The sequence below is a fragment of the Trachypithecus francoisi genome, unplaced genomic scaffold (assembly GCF_009764315.1).
Source record: "Trachypithecus francoisi isolate TF-2019V2 unplaced genomic scaffold, Tfra_2.0 Lachesis_group5, whole genome shotgun sequence".
Taxonomy (NCBI): domain Eukaryota; kingdom Metazoa; phylum Chordata; class Mammalia; order Primates; family Cercopithecidae; genus Trachypithecus; species Trachypithecus francoisi.
The window spans coordinates 106,000,864-106,019,129 of record NW_022681470.1 but is presented as its reverse complement, the minus strand read 5'-3'; the positions used below and the strand labels follow the sequence as shown (position 1 = coordinate 106,019,129).

General features: G+C 40.6%; 1 pseudogene; it reads left to right on the top strand.

Moving 5' to 3' along the window:
* The first annotated feature begins 17,023 nt into the window (after positions 1-17,023).
* Positions 17,024-17,242, top strand: LOC117076206 (annotated as a pseudogene).
* The last annotated feature ends 1,024 nt before the right edge of the window (positions 17,243-18,266 follow it).

Here is an 18,266-nt window from a genome sequence, read left to right as displayed (position 1 = left end):
GGATTGCCTAACTGCTTTTCAGAAAGACGACACCAATTTACACTCCCTCCACAATGGGGAAAAATGCTACTCTTACCAGATTTTGAGTCTTGCCATTTTTCAAACACTTTGTTATTTCAATAGGTTTTTAAGTGGTATCTCGAGGTTATTTTATCTGGTTGAATACTTGTGAGGTTAGCTTTTTTTCTCAGGTCTGTTAGTCATTTATATAATCCTTTAGCCACTTTCTTAAAAATGTGATCTTAGCATTCTTCTTCACTTCTTTAGTTATTAGAGATATAAATCCTTTTTCTGAATTATTTGTAATAAATGCTTTCCATATGATTGTTGTAAGGTTTTTAAGTATTGTAATGACTTTTTTGAAGTACTTAAGTTTTGTATTTTCATTAAGGAAATGATTACTCTTTTCTGACTTCTTCTGTTGGTTATCTGTTCAAAAAACCCTTTCCTCCTCAAAGCTCTAACAAATATTCATCTCAGTATTTTCAAGTTTTGGTTTCACTTAAAATTTTCCCTTTTATACACTTGGGTTTATTTTGATATGTAGTGTGTGAGGCTATACATTTTTTCTTTGTTTGCAAATAGCCAGATTTTTCAACAGATTTGCATGTACTGTGTGTTGATGTTAAATTGGACAACATTTTTTAAAAAGGCAATGAGAGGATTTGGTGCTGGAGAAATTCATTCATAAGCCTGGCGTATTCAGAGCACTGATGAATTGTTGGGTGAGTACCAAGAAAGTTGTCAGGATAGACAAGTATTCAACAGCCACTGGGAAGGTTCCAAACTGTGCCCCCTTTCCCCTTCTCCATAATTAAGGAGACTCCCTTTACCAAAATGAACTGTCCTAAATTTAAGTAGCCAAAAGTCACAGCAGACCCAGAATTGTTTCTTGGTGTCAAGGCCTCAATCAACCACCAGAAAATGAGATATTCACAGATCGAGTTGACAAGGGATGCCACAAGGGACAGGAGGTACAACTGTCAGATAGATTGGTCTTGTTGGCCATCCAGCTGTTTGTGCCACTTGCATATTCTCCCACAGCACTCCCTGCATGTCTCCAGCACATTACAACACCGTATTCTAATTTTGTGTTACGTGTCTTTTTCTTTTCCTCTATCCTGCTCCTTGCTTTAAAAAAATTATTAATGGATAGTAACTAATTTTCTCATTTGAAAAAAAATACACTTAAGTAACTCTATGCAGTTTTCCAAATGTTATTATAACTTCATTTGATAAATGTGAAAACTCATTTAACACACACCTCAAGCATGACACAAAATGTTGCCATTATTCCAGAAAATTTCTTGTGCCCTTTGTAGTCATCACCCCATGCCCAGTCCTGAGGTAGCCACTATTCCAATTTCTGTACCCACAGAACTCACAGACATGTTTTGATTGTTCTTGAATTTCATAGTAATTGAATTTTAAAGTATATATTCTTTTGTCTCTTAATTCCTTCATTAACTCTATAATATTTCACACATTCATTCATGTCTATTCCTTTTTGTTGCTGAGCAGATTTCAGCACTATTTGTTGAATAGATTGTCCTTTTCTCATCAATTTGCCTTGGCACCTTTGTCAGAAAACATTTGATTGTATTTTTTTTCTGTCCTATTGATATATTTGTGTATTTTAACACCAATAAGACACTGTCTTAGAAACTGATAAATTAATACTAACATTTATATGGAAATGTAAAAGACCAAAACAGTCTTTAAAAATATGATAAAACTGGCCGGGCGCGGTGGCTCAAGCCTGTAATCCCAGCACTTTGGGAGGCCGAGACGGGCGGATCACGAGGTCAGGAGATCGAGACCATCCTGGCTAACACGGTGAAACCCCGTCTCTACTAAAAAATACAAAAAACTAGCCGGGCGAGGTGGCGGGCGCCTGTAGTCCCAGCTACTCGGGAGGCTGAGGCAGGAGAATGGCGTGAACCCGGGAGGCGGAGCTTGCAGTGAGCTGAGATCCGGCCATTGCACTCCAGCCTGGGCGACAGAGCGAGACTCTGTCTCAAAAAAAAAAAAAAATATATATATATATATATATGATAAAACTGGCGGGGGAGGGGGGCGGTGGCTCATGCCTCTAATCACAGCACTTCGGGAGGCCGAGGTGGGTGGATCACTTGCCATCAAGCGTTCGAGACCAGCCTGGCCAAAATGGTGAAACACCGTTTCTACTAAAAACACACAAAAATTAGCTGAGCGCGGTGGTGCACCTGTAATCCCAGCTACTCAGGAGGCTGAGGCAGGAGAATCGCTTGAACCCAGGAGGCAGAGGTTGCAGTAAGCCAAGATCGTGCCATTGCACTCCAGCCTGGGCAACAGAGCAAGAGTCTGTCTCAAAAAAAAAAAAAAAAAAGATGAAACTTACAGTGAGACTTAAAATTGGGTCATGTAAATCCTCCAACTATTTTATTTTTAGCAAAAAATCAATTTCTACCAAAAAAAAAAAAAACTGCTGGGAATTTGATTGCAATTGCATTTAATCTATGGATCGATTTTCTGAGAATCAGCATCTGTACAATACCGATTCTAACCATCCCATAAGCATGGCATCTCTCTATTAGGTCTTAATCACTCTCAACAATGTTTTATGGTTTCAAGTGTAGAAGTCTTGTACATCTGTTTTTTTAAAAATTTGAAAGTATTTGTGATACTGTCATAAATAACGATTTTTAATTTTTTTCCAATTATATGCTGATAGTATATAAAAATAAAATAAAAATTTTCTGTATTAACTTTGTACCTTAAACCTTGCTGAGTTTACTTATTAGATTTAGTAGGATTTGGGAGTAGATTCCTTTGAAGTTTCTACCTGCAAAATCACGTCATTGTAGAGAAAGATAATTTTGCTTCTTTCTCAGTCTTTATGACTTCTATCTTTTTACGCCTAATTGCAAGACCTCAAGTACAATGTTGAATAGCAGCATGAGAGTGGACATCCTTACCTTGTTTTTGACCTTAGAGAGAAAGTTTTCCATATTTTATCATTAAATAGGATGTTAGGTATAAGTTTTTATAGACGCATTTTATCAAATTGAGGAAATTCTGTCCTATTACTTGTTTGTCTAGAGGTTTTATCATGGAATAGTGTTGAAATTTTCAAAATCTTTTCCTGGATCTACTGAAAGTGTTTGTATTTTTCTTTTTTATTCTGTTAATGGGATGAATTACACTGATTATTTTCTCATATTTTAATTGATCTTGCATTTTTTGTGATAAAACCTACTTAGCCATGATGTGTTATCTTTTTAATATATAGATGGCTCTAATTTGCTAACATTTTGTTAAAAATGTTTGCATCTCTATTCATGAGAAATATTGGTCTGTAATTTTCGTTTCTTGTAGTGTATTTGTCAGGTTTTGGTATCATGAATATGTCAGCTTCCTAAAAAGTGTTGAGAGGTGGTCCTTCCTCCTCTGTTTCTATAAGAGATTGTTTAAGATTGGTATTATTCCTTTCCTAAGTGTTTGATAGACTTCACCATTAAAGCTATCTGGGCCAGATATGTTCTTTGTGAAAAAAAATGTAATTGTGAATTTAACTTCTTTAACACATATTCAGGTTACTTATTTCTTCTTTTGTCCAGTTATGAAAAGTCCTGTTTTTCAAAGGATTTATCCATTTACGTGGTCAAACATGTTGGCATAAATTTGTTTACAATACCCTCTCATCACCCTTTTAATGTCTGTAGGATTTGTGGGAATATCCTTTCTTTTCTCTTTATATTGGTAATTCACATTTTCTCTCTTTTTTTGGCTTTTCCTTCTTCAGTTTAGGAGCTTATCAATTTTATTGATCTTTTCAAAAATCGGTTTTTGGCTGTGTTGATTTTCTCTATTGTTGTCTGTTTTCTATTGAATTGATTTCCACTCTTGTCTTTATTTCCTTCCTTCTACTTTGGGCTTACTACACTGTTCTAGCTTTTTTTGTTGTTGTTTGTTTGTTTGTTTTTCTGAGACAGAGTCTCACTCTGTCACCCAGGCTGGAGTGCAGTGGCATGATCTCGGCTCACTGCAACCTCTGCCTCCTGGGTTCAAGTGATTCTCCTGCCTCAGCCTCCTGAGTCGCTGGGATCACAGGTATGCACCACCACGCCTGGTTAATTTTGTATTTTTAGTACAGACAGGGTTTCTCCATGTTGGTCAGGCTGGTCTCAAACTCCCGACCTCAGACCTCAGGTGATCCGCCAGCCTTGGCCTCCCAAAGTGCTGGGATTATAGGCATGAGCCACCACGCCCGGCCTTTTTCTAGCTTCTTAATGTGGAAGCTTAGCTCATTGATTTCAGCACTTTCTTGTTTTCTAATACAAGCACTGAAACTCTAAATTGTATTCTTAGCATCACATAAGCTACATCTCACAAATTTTCATATGCTATACTTATCATTCAGTAAAAGGTATCTAATTTTCCTAGAATTTTTTCTTCAGAAGTATATTGCTTAAATTCCAAATGTTTAAATATTTTCTAGATATCTTTTTGTTATTGTTTTATAATTCAATTCTAATGTGGCCAGAAAATATAATCTGTATGGTTTTTATGTTACCCAAAGTTTTCTTGGTGCTACCATGGGGATGAAGGTCTACTAGAATCTTTTATTGCTAACCAGAAACAGCTTTTCTACTCCCTTTACTCCAACTAACTTCACTTCTCCAAGGCAGGAATGATATCTTACTAGTTTCTCTATGGCAGTGCTTGCCACATAACAGAAATTCAATAAATGTAAGAATGTACTTATTTATGCTGAAAATTGAACAAAAGGAGGCTTATAACTAAAACATGGACTTGCCCACGAAGGCAATGTGTAAAACACACGTTTCTTTACCATTTTTAAAGAAACTGTAGAAAGGCAGAAGAAGGGTATGAAATCTAAAAATGGAATCTGAACACTATGATTGAAATGTATCTCAATTTGTAGTGATACAGTAACTATCACTTTCATTGTGCTTTACAGTTTATAATTTACAAGACTTAAGGAAGGGAAGGCATAATATAGAATGATCCATGTGATTTTTAGGAACCCCACTATTGAGTTCACAAATTGAATTAACTTAAACAAAAGAAGGAAAGATGGGTGCATAACGAAGAGCAAATATTAAAGAATCTATTAAGAAAATGAATGCTATCGGGAAAGGTGAAGTAGGGAAGGATGATGATAATGATGCTGATAATAATACCTACCATTTATTGAGTATTTAATGTTTTGTAGGCATGGTGTTAAGCAGCTTATGCTCCCAACAACCCTACATTGTTATGCTTACCTCATGGAGGAGGAAACTGAGACTTAGAGAGGTTAGTTGACTTGCCCAAGATTATGAAGTTAAAAAGTAAAGAAGTCAGGATTGGATTTGTGAAAAAATTGAGGAGTGTTCCTTATTCACTGGGGCTTGTCATAGATGGGGGTCTGTGCCCTGACAGGTAAGAAATGGGCTTTACACTCATATTTTGTCTGTTTTTTCAGAAGTAGAGTCAGTAAGGGATTTTTCCATGTACACAATATACTGTCAAATACCAGTATGTATATGTGTTGGGATGGGTCAGGGAGCAGTCAGTTTTCAAAGGGCAAACTGAAAATTGAAGTTTGAGATAGAGCTAACATGAACTGAAAGGGGATGGACAAGGGACTAGTGAGAAGAGCAGAACCAAACAGGGATACAACCAAGGCAGAAACCAGAAGGTGATAACAGACCACCAGTATTCTGCCCTAAGCATGTGCCAGGCACTGTGCACGGTACTTGTAGAGCTATTATATCATGTGATACTCACAACTCATGAGATAATTACTGTTGTCCCCCTCTGAGAGATGAGCCCAAGGTCACATATATAGGATGTAGTGGCATTAGGTAAACTTAGAATTCCAAGATCTTAAACACTGTTTCTCTCCAATGGTGGTTGGATGTTAGAGACCAGGACCCAAAAATGGGACATGGGGGGAGGGGGCAGTTAGGAAAGGAACCTAGTGACTGGGACCGATTCCCCTTGTTCAGCCATTGCCATCGTAGGCTGGCTGATATTGATCTATCTATCTCTTTGTTGATACTGCTCCCAGGACTTCTAAAAGGCACCTGTACTTTTAAGGCAAAACATAAAGGGACTTTAAGTTATCTTTGGCACAGGATGAAAAATATGTCCATTGCTTGAGATCAATATTGTAATTGGCACAATATTAACAGATGGCAGAAAACAGATTTTTTTCAGTATTTATATCCCTTCCATAGTTCCTATCAAGGAAAGCAACTTCATGTTGGAAAAGGTTCCCACAGATACTGTCAACAGATAATGGAAGCCCAAGAGAGAAGGTGCTAAATGAATGCTTGGGGCCCAGGGGCCTGGCCAGACAAGTTGTATTCCAGGAGACTTGCTCTCTCCCTTGAAGCACTGAGACTTTGAGGAAAGGTGCTGGAAGCCCAGCCATGGGAAAAGGTGGACGTTTTTGACCTTTTAAATAAAGGTCAGGCAGTGTGGATGATCTTTTTCTGATGAGCTAGATGCTGTTCCCGGGTGAGAGGCAAGGAGTGAATTGTCACAGACTTGCCATGTTTCTTTCTTAAGAGACTTGCTAGACTGGTTTTCCAGGTATTGTGTGAATGAAGTGTATTTGGATTGCAGCATGCATTTGACAGATAAAGTCTCTATCTTTGAAAATGAGATACACCCATGGACAAGGGCTGATGGCAACCAAGTCAGGTAGATGAGTAACTGATTGGACTCAGAGTACTAATGAATGAGTTGATGTGGATCTAGAGAAAGGATCTTTCACACCACAGTTTTCTGGCCTCCGTCTTGCCTTGTTAGGCATTTTTATTAATGTCTTGGATGAAGACATTGATGGCCCAGTGATAACATTTGTGGGTGACACAAAGCTGGAAGGGATAGCTAATACATTGGACAGTAGAATTGCAATGCAAAAAAGATTTGACAGGCTGAAACAATGGACCAGATCTAACAAGATTATGTTTAATGGGGATAAATGTAAAGTCTTAACATTTGGTTAAAATAAACAAGCAAATAAGATGGAATAAGCAGCAGATGGGAAAGATGTGGTTTGATAGGAGCCGGTGTGAAAATAATAGAGATGTTTCAGCTGATTATAAGCCCAAAATGAATCACTAGTGCACTATAAGCTCAGGCTGTAATAGAAATGTGGAGTGCATTATAAGGAAGGCAGCAATCCTTTTGTAGTCCAAAATAACGGCTCATATTTACAGAGTGAGTTCTGTATGGCAAATACTTTCATATGGATTCTCTCAGTTATTCTCACTTCCGGCCTTTGAGTAGGAAACTGGAGCTCAGAGAGATTACGTTACCTGTCCAAAGTCACATGACTAGAGCGAGGATATGGACACAGGTGTTCTGACTGCATGCGGATGCTCCGTCCTGGGGGGCAGAGCCATTGCCAATGAGGTGAAGAGACAAGGAGGTATATTTGGGTTCCAACAAGACTGAACTTTCTAATAATGAGAGCACTCTGACAATGGACTGGGGTCTCACAGGGAATGAGGCCCTGTCAAGAGATGGCCTTAAATACAGGCAGATTGATCACGTGTTAGCAACAAACACTGGACCAGGTAACTGTTGAGTTCTCTTCCTACTAAGGGCTGTTGAGCTTCTAGACAGATCCTAACATCTGGAGTGCAGAGTCTGGGCATTTTTAGGTATGAGGGAAATTCCCAGGAGGTTTTCCATTTATTGCATTTCAACAATGACCTTTAATAACCTGCTTTCTTCATAGAGTTGTTTATTTGGTTTTTAATTTTTATTCCTTAGGGATTTTTGAGTTATGTGCTATCCTTTACCCATATAACAAAAGCCCCTAGAAAGCTGCCTCAGACCCACTGTGCCAGGATTAACGGAACAAAGAAGAAAAAGAAACAAGAACATATGTTTTCTACTTCATTGTAGTATCTGTGTCCTCTCACTGTCAACAGATATCACATTTTGATACTATCAGGACTTTATATGTATGTAACAGTCTTTCACTCCATCCTCCTTATCCCAAAGCTGGCCTTTCTAAATTATTTTTTCTATTCTGCAGTGGTCTAGTGAAAGAGAGACCTATAACATTAATAGTTGGAATTATAAGGAGAAGATAGTAGAGTAAACAGGTTAAAAGCAAGAAGCTGAGAACATATTCAATCAGGAATTACTTTACGTGATCCATAATACATGGACTTCGGTTCATCCACTTTGATTGCTGAGATACCTCCGTCTTCTCTCTTTCAAAATTCTAGAATATTTTAATCTTTGTTTAGGATAATTAGGATTTGTGGACTTGTGGCCCCATATATAAGATGTTTATAAATTATAGTTTCCCACATTAAGGGAAGAAACAATGACCCGGCAGTAAGGCTGACATTCTGTTATGCACCTAGCCAGCTAATCCATATGAACAGCTCCTATCACTCACCCAGTGGTGGAGAAAGCCGGCACTGCCCAGTATAATGAGACAATGTCAAGCATTGTAAGTAAATATGCTTGGGCCTGCACTCAACAGTCTCATGCTGCAGTCGCATTTTCAAGGAAGCCCACACCATCTTAATCATGCCTGCCAGGGAGGAAATTCTCTTTTCTCTGTGTTTTCTTTTCCCCTAGACATATTTCCCCTGTATCATTTAAACATATTAAATCACTCTTAGTACGCAGAGTGGGCATCATGTTAGCATAAGATCTAATCAGACCGAGTCTGCTGGTCTCCAAAGGCTTTATTCTTTTTGTCTCTTTCCTCTGTTTTCTTGTTAGACTGAAGAGCCTTTTCTGACATCCTCATTTGTTCTGCTGTGTAATAGCATGGAATCTTTCAGAGCTGTCGACATCTGCTCCACTCTAGAGAGCTGCAGAACCAAGCCAGCAGAGCAATAATAATTATGCCCGAATGGACTGAAAAGGATGCAAGAGATGAGAAGGAAGACAAGGAAAAATACACCCAGTGCAATGATGTTCTAACCTGTAAGTGTGTGTGTGTGTGAGTGTGCATGTGCTGAAGCCATACGCTTATGTGTGCACTGAGGACACAAATCATTTTCCTGAGAGCAGTGGACTAGAATTCAATCAGGCTCAGACTTATCCAAAGTCCCCAGTCCTTGCTCCTTCCCCTAGACGGCCATGCTCAGTGTGGATGCAGCTTTCTGCATGTACAATGGTAGTTTGCAGGACACTGGGGAAAGGAACTTTCTCCTCTTTCCCTCACTTTTATATCTAGTGGGGTAACAAAGGCGGCAGATGTGTCTTCCTCCCTAGATACTACTCTCTGGGAATAAATTAGGCTCCTTGGGAAGATGCTGTAAGTCTTCCTGATTGTCAAGATACTAGTTTTAAATAACTGGTATGTTGGTTTTACGCTAATATTAAATATAACAACTGGCATCTATCAGGTGCTCAGTATTTGCCAGGCACTGGGCATTGTGTAGGCCCTTCATATGCACTATCACTCATCCTTAAAGAACTGTATGAACGGGCACGGCAGCTTGCCCCTGTAATCCCAACTTTGGAAGGTTGAGGTGGGAGGATGGAACCCAGGAGTTTGAGACCAGCCTGGGCAAAATAGGGAGACCCTATCTCTACAAAAAATTAAAAATTAGTCACATGGGCTGGGCATGGAGGCTCACTACTGCAATCCCAGGACTTTGGGAGGCCGAGGTGGGTGGCTCACCTGAGGTTAGGTGTTCAAGAACAGCCTGGCCAACATGGTGAAATCCCATCTCTATAAAAATACAGCCGGGCGCGGTGGCTCAAGCCTGTAATCCCAGCACTTTGGGAGGCCGAGACGGGCGGATCACGAGGTCAGGAGATCGAGACCATCCTGGCTAATACAGTGAAACCCCGTCTCTACTAAAAATTACAAAAAACTAGCCGGGCGACGAGGCGGGCGCCTGTAGTCCCAGCTACTCGGGAGGCTGAGACAGGAGAATGGCGTGAACCCGGGAGGCGGAGCTTGCAGTGAGCTGAGACCTGGCCACTGCACTCCAGCCTGGGCGGCAGAGCCAGACTCCGTCTCAAAAAAAAAAAAAAAAAAAATACAAAAAATTAGCTGGGCATGGTGGTGGGTGCCTGTAATCCCAGCTCCGTGGGAGGCTGAAGCAGGAGAATTGCTTGAACCTGGAAGGCAGAGGTTTCAGTGAGCCAAGATCGTGCCATTGCACTCCAACCTGGGCTACAAGAGTGAAACGCTGTCTCAAAAAAAAAAAAAAAATTAGTCAGATGTGGTGGCGCATGCCTATGGTCCCAGTTACTCAGGAGGCTGAGGTGGGAGGAGTGATTGAGCATGGGAGGTTGAAGCTGCATTTAGCCATGTTCATACCACTGTGCTCCAGCCGGGATGACAGAGTAAGACCCTGTCTCAACAACAAAAAAAGAACTTTACAAGGTAGCAGTTACTATGATCTTCATTTGCAGATGAAAAAATTAAGACTAGGCCATATTCCCAGAGGCCCTGCTGACACATAAGAGAGCCTGGTTTTTCAAGGCTGTGGTTACATGCGAACAAAAGAACTGGTCATGTCATTCATTTGTGATTCTTCAGCAAAGCAGCCAGGCTGCTCAGTGACATACTTAGCCAGTTCCAAGAAACAATTGTCAGTTCAACAAAGAACTAAAATTTAAAAAATAAAATAAATCCCCAAAGCAAAGAGCCCAGTATTTTTTCATTGAGTTAGCTAATTACTTTGCAGAATCCAAGAATCCTACTGAGGTCTTGAGGTCATCAGGACCCAGGGTGAGTCCTGCCCCTCCTGTGAGTCTCAGGGCCCTGCTTCGTCTTGGAAGCCAATGTATCAAGGGTGGACTCTCGGCAAAGGTGGGAGGCAGATGAGACTTATCAACAGAGAACACATCCTTCCCTCCTGTGCCATCCACTTCCCCCAGCCTCATCCCCACTCTTGCCCCACTCCAGAACTTATTCAAAATGTGCTCTCCTGACATCCTTTACCTCTTCAGAGCTTTCTTCTTGTGGGGCCCAGATGACTCACTTACACTAAAGTGACCCATCTTTACAAAATTCATTTTAACCAGATAAACGTCTTATTTAGGCCAAAGGAATGCATCTCAAGTGGTGGCATTTTAAGACTTTCTCAAGGTAACAAGATGGCTTGGGGTTGAAGAGAAAGTCTCCATGGCATTTTTATAATCATACCCCATGGAAAGAGAAAGGAGCCTTTTTCCATCAATGTATATAGCTGGATCATGCTTGGAATGGAGTAGAAAGAGAAGGATACAGAACTTTATCCGGGGGTCAGACCGCTCCAGACTTGGGAGTCGTAAGGTTTTCTGTGGGAAAGCACTTTTTCTCCCTTTCCTCCCTAAAATTTCACTAAGTGTTACTCTACACATTACAATGTTAACTTTGCAAAGAGAGAAGAAGACTTACCTGAACAATTGAAAGCTTGGGCAGAAGAAAAAGCAAGCAGGGATGACTCTTGGGAGGGAGAATAAAACCTAGAGCTAAAGAGACAAAAAAAAAAAGCATGTGACACAATGTTTGTCAGCAGCTGTGCTGCTGAAAGTCACCCAACAGGAAGAGCAGGCAGCCAGCGAGATGGAAACTGCCAGTGCAATAAAGCATCAGTGAGAGTCAGGGCTGACTGGGGCTGTGGATAAAACTGGAGCACACCTGGGACCAAGGACTAGCATAGTCCCTCCCAGAGACTCGAGCATCAGCATACATACTGTCAGGCCCAACTTGGGCCAAAATTAGCATCAGTCACCCAATAACAGTTACAGCTACCCCTTACAGATGGTAGCTCATATGACCATAAGATGTTGACCAGTGAAGTGCACTCCAGCCAAGACTTGGGCTGCAGCATGCCACATAATCTTTGTGGCTCTTGGTTTTTCATTCCAATAAAACTTTTTTGACCTCTGTAGAAAGCTGTAACCCATACAAAAGCTCTTATGACCATTTAGGAAATCATAAGATCTTTGGAAAATTCTACATTGCCTTCCTAAGTCCCTCATGTTCCTCAAGTGCCATCTGCAGTTGATCTTCCCAGGTGCATTAGAACAATGTATCCAGAGCACCCCTCCCTTGGCCCCACCCTGAAGGATGGAGGTCTCTGAAATCTGTAATGGGTGAGTGGACCTGTAGTCCTTACCAGGAGGTGTACAGATGAGCACAGAGAGCTGGCCTCTGAGAGCATCCCTTGCAGCTAAAGGCCACTGCCTGGCTCAAGTCCATCCACATCAGCAAATCTGCATGTTGTAGTTCTACAGAGACTGCTGCTCTTGATCTAATTAATAGTTTGTTTGTTTGCATAATTTTCCACAGGAAGGACTATTAGCACATCAAAAGGATGTTAAAAGTATCCTCGGTAATGACAGAGTAAATACAAACCTAGTTTATCAAGCTGTCAGTTTTTTATTTTTTTATTTTTTTTTTTTTTTATTTTTTATTTTTTTTTTATTATTATACTTTAAGTTCTAGGGTACATGTGCATGACGTTTATATCATGTATAACTCCCCAATGCAAGCTGTCAGTTTTAACAAACACCACTCTGATGTGCTAACCTTTTCCCAGGAGATGCTCCTCTTAAGTCAATAGCCAGCAACAGGCCCAGTCTGTGAACTAGTTGATGGTGAAAAACCAAAATAATTTCTGTAACAATATAAATTTTTTAAATTCCAAAATATCTGAAAAATGCTGGAGGCATGTGTTTTACTTTTCCTTCCTTCCTCCTCTGATTTAAAAGCTTTTGTAGAAAACCTGCGGGACTGATAGCACTTTTCTTCACATCTCAAGGGAGCAGTTTGAAAAATGTTTTTAGAACTCTTATTTTCATAACACTTCAGGGAAAGAGAGAAAGGTGGGTCATTTACATAAAGTTAAGGATTTCTGTATACCCTATTTCTGTCCTCCCTCTCAAAGAAAAGAGAGGGGGAACACCAAATCTCCTTGAAACTTTAAGAGCCCTCTGAGGTTTAACTCAAGAAAGAAAATGCCTCTGAAGGCAGAGAGCAGAGAATGAGAGTATGACCAAGTTCCTCAGCTGTCCAAAACACCTCAAGATGCATGTTAAACCCAATAACTGTGACCCTATCATGTACACCTTGAGACGGGATTGGCAAAGGCTCCTTCTGTATGGAAAGTATACTCAGTAAAATCACTCAGGCCTTTCAGTGGGAAGTTTGGCAGCTAAGTCCTGTGGAATGTTTTCAGTAACTAAAATTTAACTCCCTAAGCTTAAACAAATTATTTATTTAGTCACCTACATACTACATTCAGGCTCATTTTCTTAGGCAGAAGATACTGAACATAATTTTAACTTATTTTTTATGGTTATTGATTGGCATGAGACTTGTCTTATCACCTGGAGGCTGGAGAAATAAGTTCAGAAATTAACAAAATATCACTGAGGCAACTAGAATGACTTCTAAAGTAAAAGGATGCCTAGGATCTGTTTCCATTACTCCTTCTTATGAGGAGTCTGATTGTGTCTGTCATTTTCCTCCCCCAGGAAGCCCATGGGCCTCAGGAGAATCTGTCTCGAGCCCTTCGTCCCACCTAGATCGTATTCCAGGGAGGGCCTGATTTGGTCATCTCAATGCTTTGTCAGTGGTTGGTTCAGAAATGATCATGTAAAAAAAAAAAAGAAAAAGAACAGAAATGATCATTTGATACGTGATACTTTGGGCCAATGAGGCAAAAGGAAAGGTTTTCTAGGAGCCTCTGGGGAAAATGTCCTTGTTCATCAGGGACTGCCATGGGAACAGTCTGAACATTGCTATCCACGGATGTGAGGCCATTTACTACAGCTGCCTGGCTGAGGATGAAGCTGTGAGTTGGGAAAGGAATGAGCTAAGAGAACTGCCGGGAAATGGAGCCACAGCACATGACTCCATCAACCTTAAAGCCTGAAATACCTCTGGACTTCAGCTTTGTGAGCCATCTATTATCTTATTTTAGAAGCCAGTTTAAATTTTCTGTTGCATACACATCCAGAAATCGTAACTAATACAAGTTGTCAATAATGAAGAACTTCCACATAGTGCTAATAATGAAAATTTTAAAAATTGCCTTTACAAAGAAAGAATGTAATATTGACAAATGGGTGAAAAGATGAGCAACTGCATAGTAATAGAAGTAAGAGGACTTCCTCTAAAGTGTGAATGACTGTATTATGAAATGTTTAGCACTAAGCCTAAGACACTGTCATCATGTGGGGTAGTTTGAATAAGACCAAGAAAAATGATCTATATTATTAGAAACAGAGATCTACCATGGTCATACTTAACCTTAGCATGGGACCTTTTAAAGAAAATAAGTAGATACAACATAGTGTACAGTTTAAAACAGTCCTCAAGATGCCCTGGTCAAGAGATCAGAGACTGTTCTAGAGGTTCTAACAATAATAACACAGTTTCAAATGCAGCAGCGTGGGCTGGAGGATGGCCAGCCTAATTTGTGTACACCAAGACCAGTTTTGTACATAATAAAAATGGAAAGCTCCAAGGAATTGGGAACGTGTTCCTTCCCCATCTGAAATACTCCCCCAAATGCCTGCTGACTGAAATTATGTTAACTCTGAAATAAAGACACTCCTTTAACAAGAGGTAAATGACCTCAAACGCAAATTTCCATGGGAACACTAATATGGTAAAAACTTGGCCATGCTAACATGAACATTGGTTTACTTTCTGTCGCAATATCGCCAGACTATAACTTTTGTGAGGCAGAGATGTTTTTGTCTGTTTCACTGCTTTATCCCTAGTAAATGACTAAGTGCCTAAAATGGTGCCTAATCTTTTGTATAGGCAAAATAAACATTTGTGAATGAATGAATGAATGAATGGCAAATATCTAAGCCTTTACCAAGAGCAAACTTTTATAGGAAGGAAGGAAAATCTCCAGAGGGCACTATACGACTGAAAGAGATAAAAGGAAAAGTGAACCCTAAAGAAGTGAAAGGGGCAAGAAAACGAACAAAAGATGGGAAAGATTTTTTTTTCTTACTTCATTTAGTCTAAGACAGGCCCTGATTGAGTTCCCACACTACATCCCATGTCAAGGAGTTGGAAGACTCTGACGTTCTAAGGGTAGAGAGTCACAGTATTTGAGCCACACAGCAGAACCAGATTGCATCTTCACTCTCCGCTGGCTCACCTGTCTTTGTTCTCCAAGTAGTAATTCCCTCCCCAAACTCTAGAGGTGGATTTATCATGAAGCTCAAGCTTCACCGCCCCTCAATTTGCTAGGAGGAACCCTAGCAATGTATTTACTTGCCATATGTTTTGGCAAAACTTGTACAAGTGGGATACTGTAGTCACAGTAGGTGAGACTGTTGTCTCTTTGTACTCCAACTTCTCCTTATACCAAATGGCATCTGAGGGGCTGCAGGCATTTTGGGGAGGGGGGCAGCTAAGGGAAGTAGAATTGGAGATACATTCTTTCGGGTTGAATGCTGTTATAGGAATGGCTTTCCGAAAGATACCAACAGCCCACTGTGGAAACTCACCTGGTGTCATAACATAAAGGGGCAGATCTACAGGTTAAATCACAATATGAATACATCCGAGACCCTAGCAGAGGAAATGCAAGGTTTGAAATGGATTGGAACCGGAAGCTGGTCTGTGGAAAATTCTTTCCAATCAATTGTAGCATAGGATTTAGTTTCTACTGACACCTAATTGAAAGGAAGTTCTCTCCTACTGGGAATGCACATGCAGATGCAGTGTACACGGCTGTGTTTTTGTACTGTACAATAAAACTGTTTTTCATAGATTTACATATAAAGTCAACAGAAATAATTTTGATATCTAGGGCTGGGCGCGGTGGCTCATGCCTGTAATCCCAGCACTTTGGGAGGCGAAGGTGGGCGGATCACCTGAGGTCAGAAGTTTGAGACAAGCCTCAACATGGAGAAACCCCATCTGTACTAAAAATACAAAATAAGCCAGGCGTGGTGGTGCATGCCTGTAATCCCAGCTACTCAGGAGGCTGAGGCAGGAGAATCACTTGAACTGGGGAGGCAGAGGTTGCGGTGAGCCGAGATCATACCATTGCACTCCAGCCTGGGCAATAAGAGCGAAACTCCATCTCAAAAATAAAAAAAAGAAAAAGAAATAATTCTGATATTTAGAAGTAAACTGTAACAAAAAACAGTTAGGTGTGGTGGCTCATGCCTGTAATTCTTACACTTTGGGAGGCTGAGGCAGGAGGATTGCTTGAGGCCAGGAGTTTGAGACCAGCCTGGGCAACATAGTGAGACTCTCTCTCTACCAAAAATTTCAAAATTAGCCTGGGGCTGTGGTGTGTGCCTGTAGTCTCAGCTACTCAGGAGGCTGAGACAGGAGGATCACTTGAGCCTGTGAATTTGAAACTAGAGTGAGCTATGATTTTGCCACTGCTCTCCAGCCTGGGCAACAGAGTGAGATCCCGTCTCTAAAAAATATTTTTTAAAAAAAGTATCATTTCCAGCTGGGCACAGTGGCTCAGGCCGCTAATCCCAGCACTTTGGGAGGCCGAGGGGGACAGATCACGAGGTCAGGAGTTCGAGATCAGCCTAACCAATATGGTGAAATCTCGTCTCTACTAAAAATACAAAAATTAGCTGGGTGTGGTGCCAGGCACCTGTAATCCCAGCTACACAGGAGGCCGAGGCAGGAGAATCGCTTGAACCTGGAAGGCAGAGGTTGCAGTGAGCTGAGATCATGCCATTGCACTCCAGCCTGGGCGACAGAGTGAGACTCCGTCTCCAAAAAAAAAAAAAAAAGGATCATTCAAAATTAGTAAATCATTAAAAGGAAGAGATAAATTGCTAATAGAAATAATAGACTTTTACATTATTTAATGATCTAATCAATAAAAAGAATGTGTTATATGAATATATTTTTAAAATATTTAAATTTATAATTAGACAGGAATGTTTATACTGACAAAGATAATATAAAAACCATAATACACCATTAGAAAGAGGACGTTGACCACAAATTAGTTAATAGTGAGTGCTATCAATTCAAAGCATATTTAAGATTGGTCATTGAGAGACTGAAATGCCACCTCATCACAGGAGGCGCCCGGCAGGGATGGTGCTGGTGGGAGCCTGGAAGTAGATGTACTGGTTCTACTACCAATACCTGCTGGTCACAATGCTCTACATGCTGGAGCCTGGGGAACAGACGGTGTTCAATTCCACGCTGGTTTCCATTGGTACTCAGGATACATCTTCATGCCCCAACACATCATGGCGATATTGCACTACTTTGAAATTGTACAATAACCAAGATCAGAGGTTCCCTGGGGAAGACCCACCCTATGAAGTTAGAATGAGACCATCAGATCTGATAAGAAACCCTTCTAGATGTCAACCTAAGCAACCTTATAAAGACTAAAATTCATGAGTAGAACAAGAAAACCACCTGACTCATGTGTTGTTCTTTATTTTTCATCTTAAAAGAAGCTCTTGCATAGTAGTTTTTGTCTATTTTAACATTGCAGCCATTTGTACTTTGATATCACTATTTTCTTTCTTCTTTTTGAGACGGAGTTTCATTCTTGTTACCCAGGGTGGAGTGCAATGATGTGATCTCGGCTCACCGCAACCTCCGCCTCCCAGGTTCAAGCGATTCTCCTGCCTCAGCCTCCCTAGTAGCTGGAATTACAGTCATGCGCCACCACACCTGGCTAATTTTGTATTTTTAGTAAAGGTGGGGTTTCTCCACGTTGGTCAGGCTGGTATCGAACTCCCAACCTCAGGTGATCCTCCCACCTCGGTCTCCCAAAGTGCTGCGATTACAGGCGTGAGCCACCGCGCCTGGGCAATATCACTATTTTCTTAACCTTTGTGACTGTTTCAATATTACCCCCATGAAAGCTTTTCTTAATGTACCTTTGAGTGCATTTTAATTGTCTTCTATTTTTAAAACCCAAAGTCATTAGTTGGGTTACCTTTGAGTGCATTTTAATTGTCTTCTATTTTTAAAACCCAAAGTCATTAGTTGGGTTTTACTGTTCTTGTTATTGTATGACATATACATCTGCCTGGATATAATTTTACTCTTGACGAAAGTTTTGTAAGAAAAATATAAGATTTAGGATAGGGGCATGGGGAGGGAGGATATTAAGAACTACTTAAAAGAACTACTTGCCGGGTGCGGTGCCTCACACCTGTAATCCCAGCACTTTGGAAGGCCAAGGCGGGTGGATCACGAGGTCAGGAGCTCCAGACCATCCTGGCTAACGTGGTGAAACCCTGTCTCTACTAAAAATACAAAAAAAATTAACTGGGCGTGGTGATGGGCGCCTGTAGTCCCAGCTACTCTGGAGGCC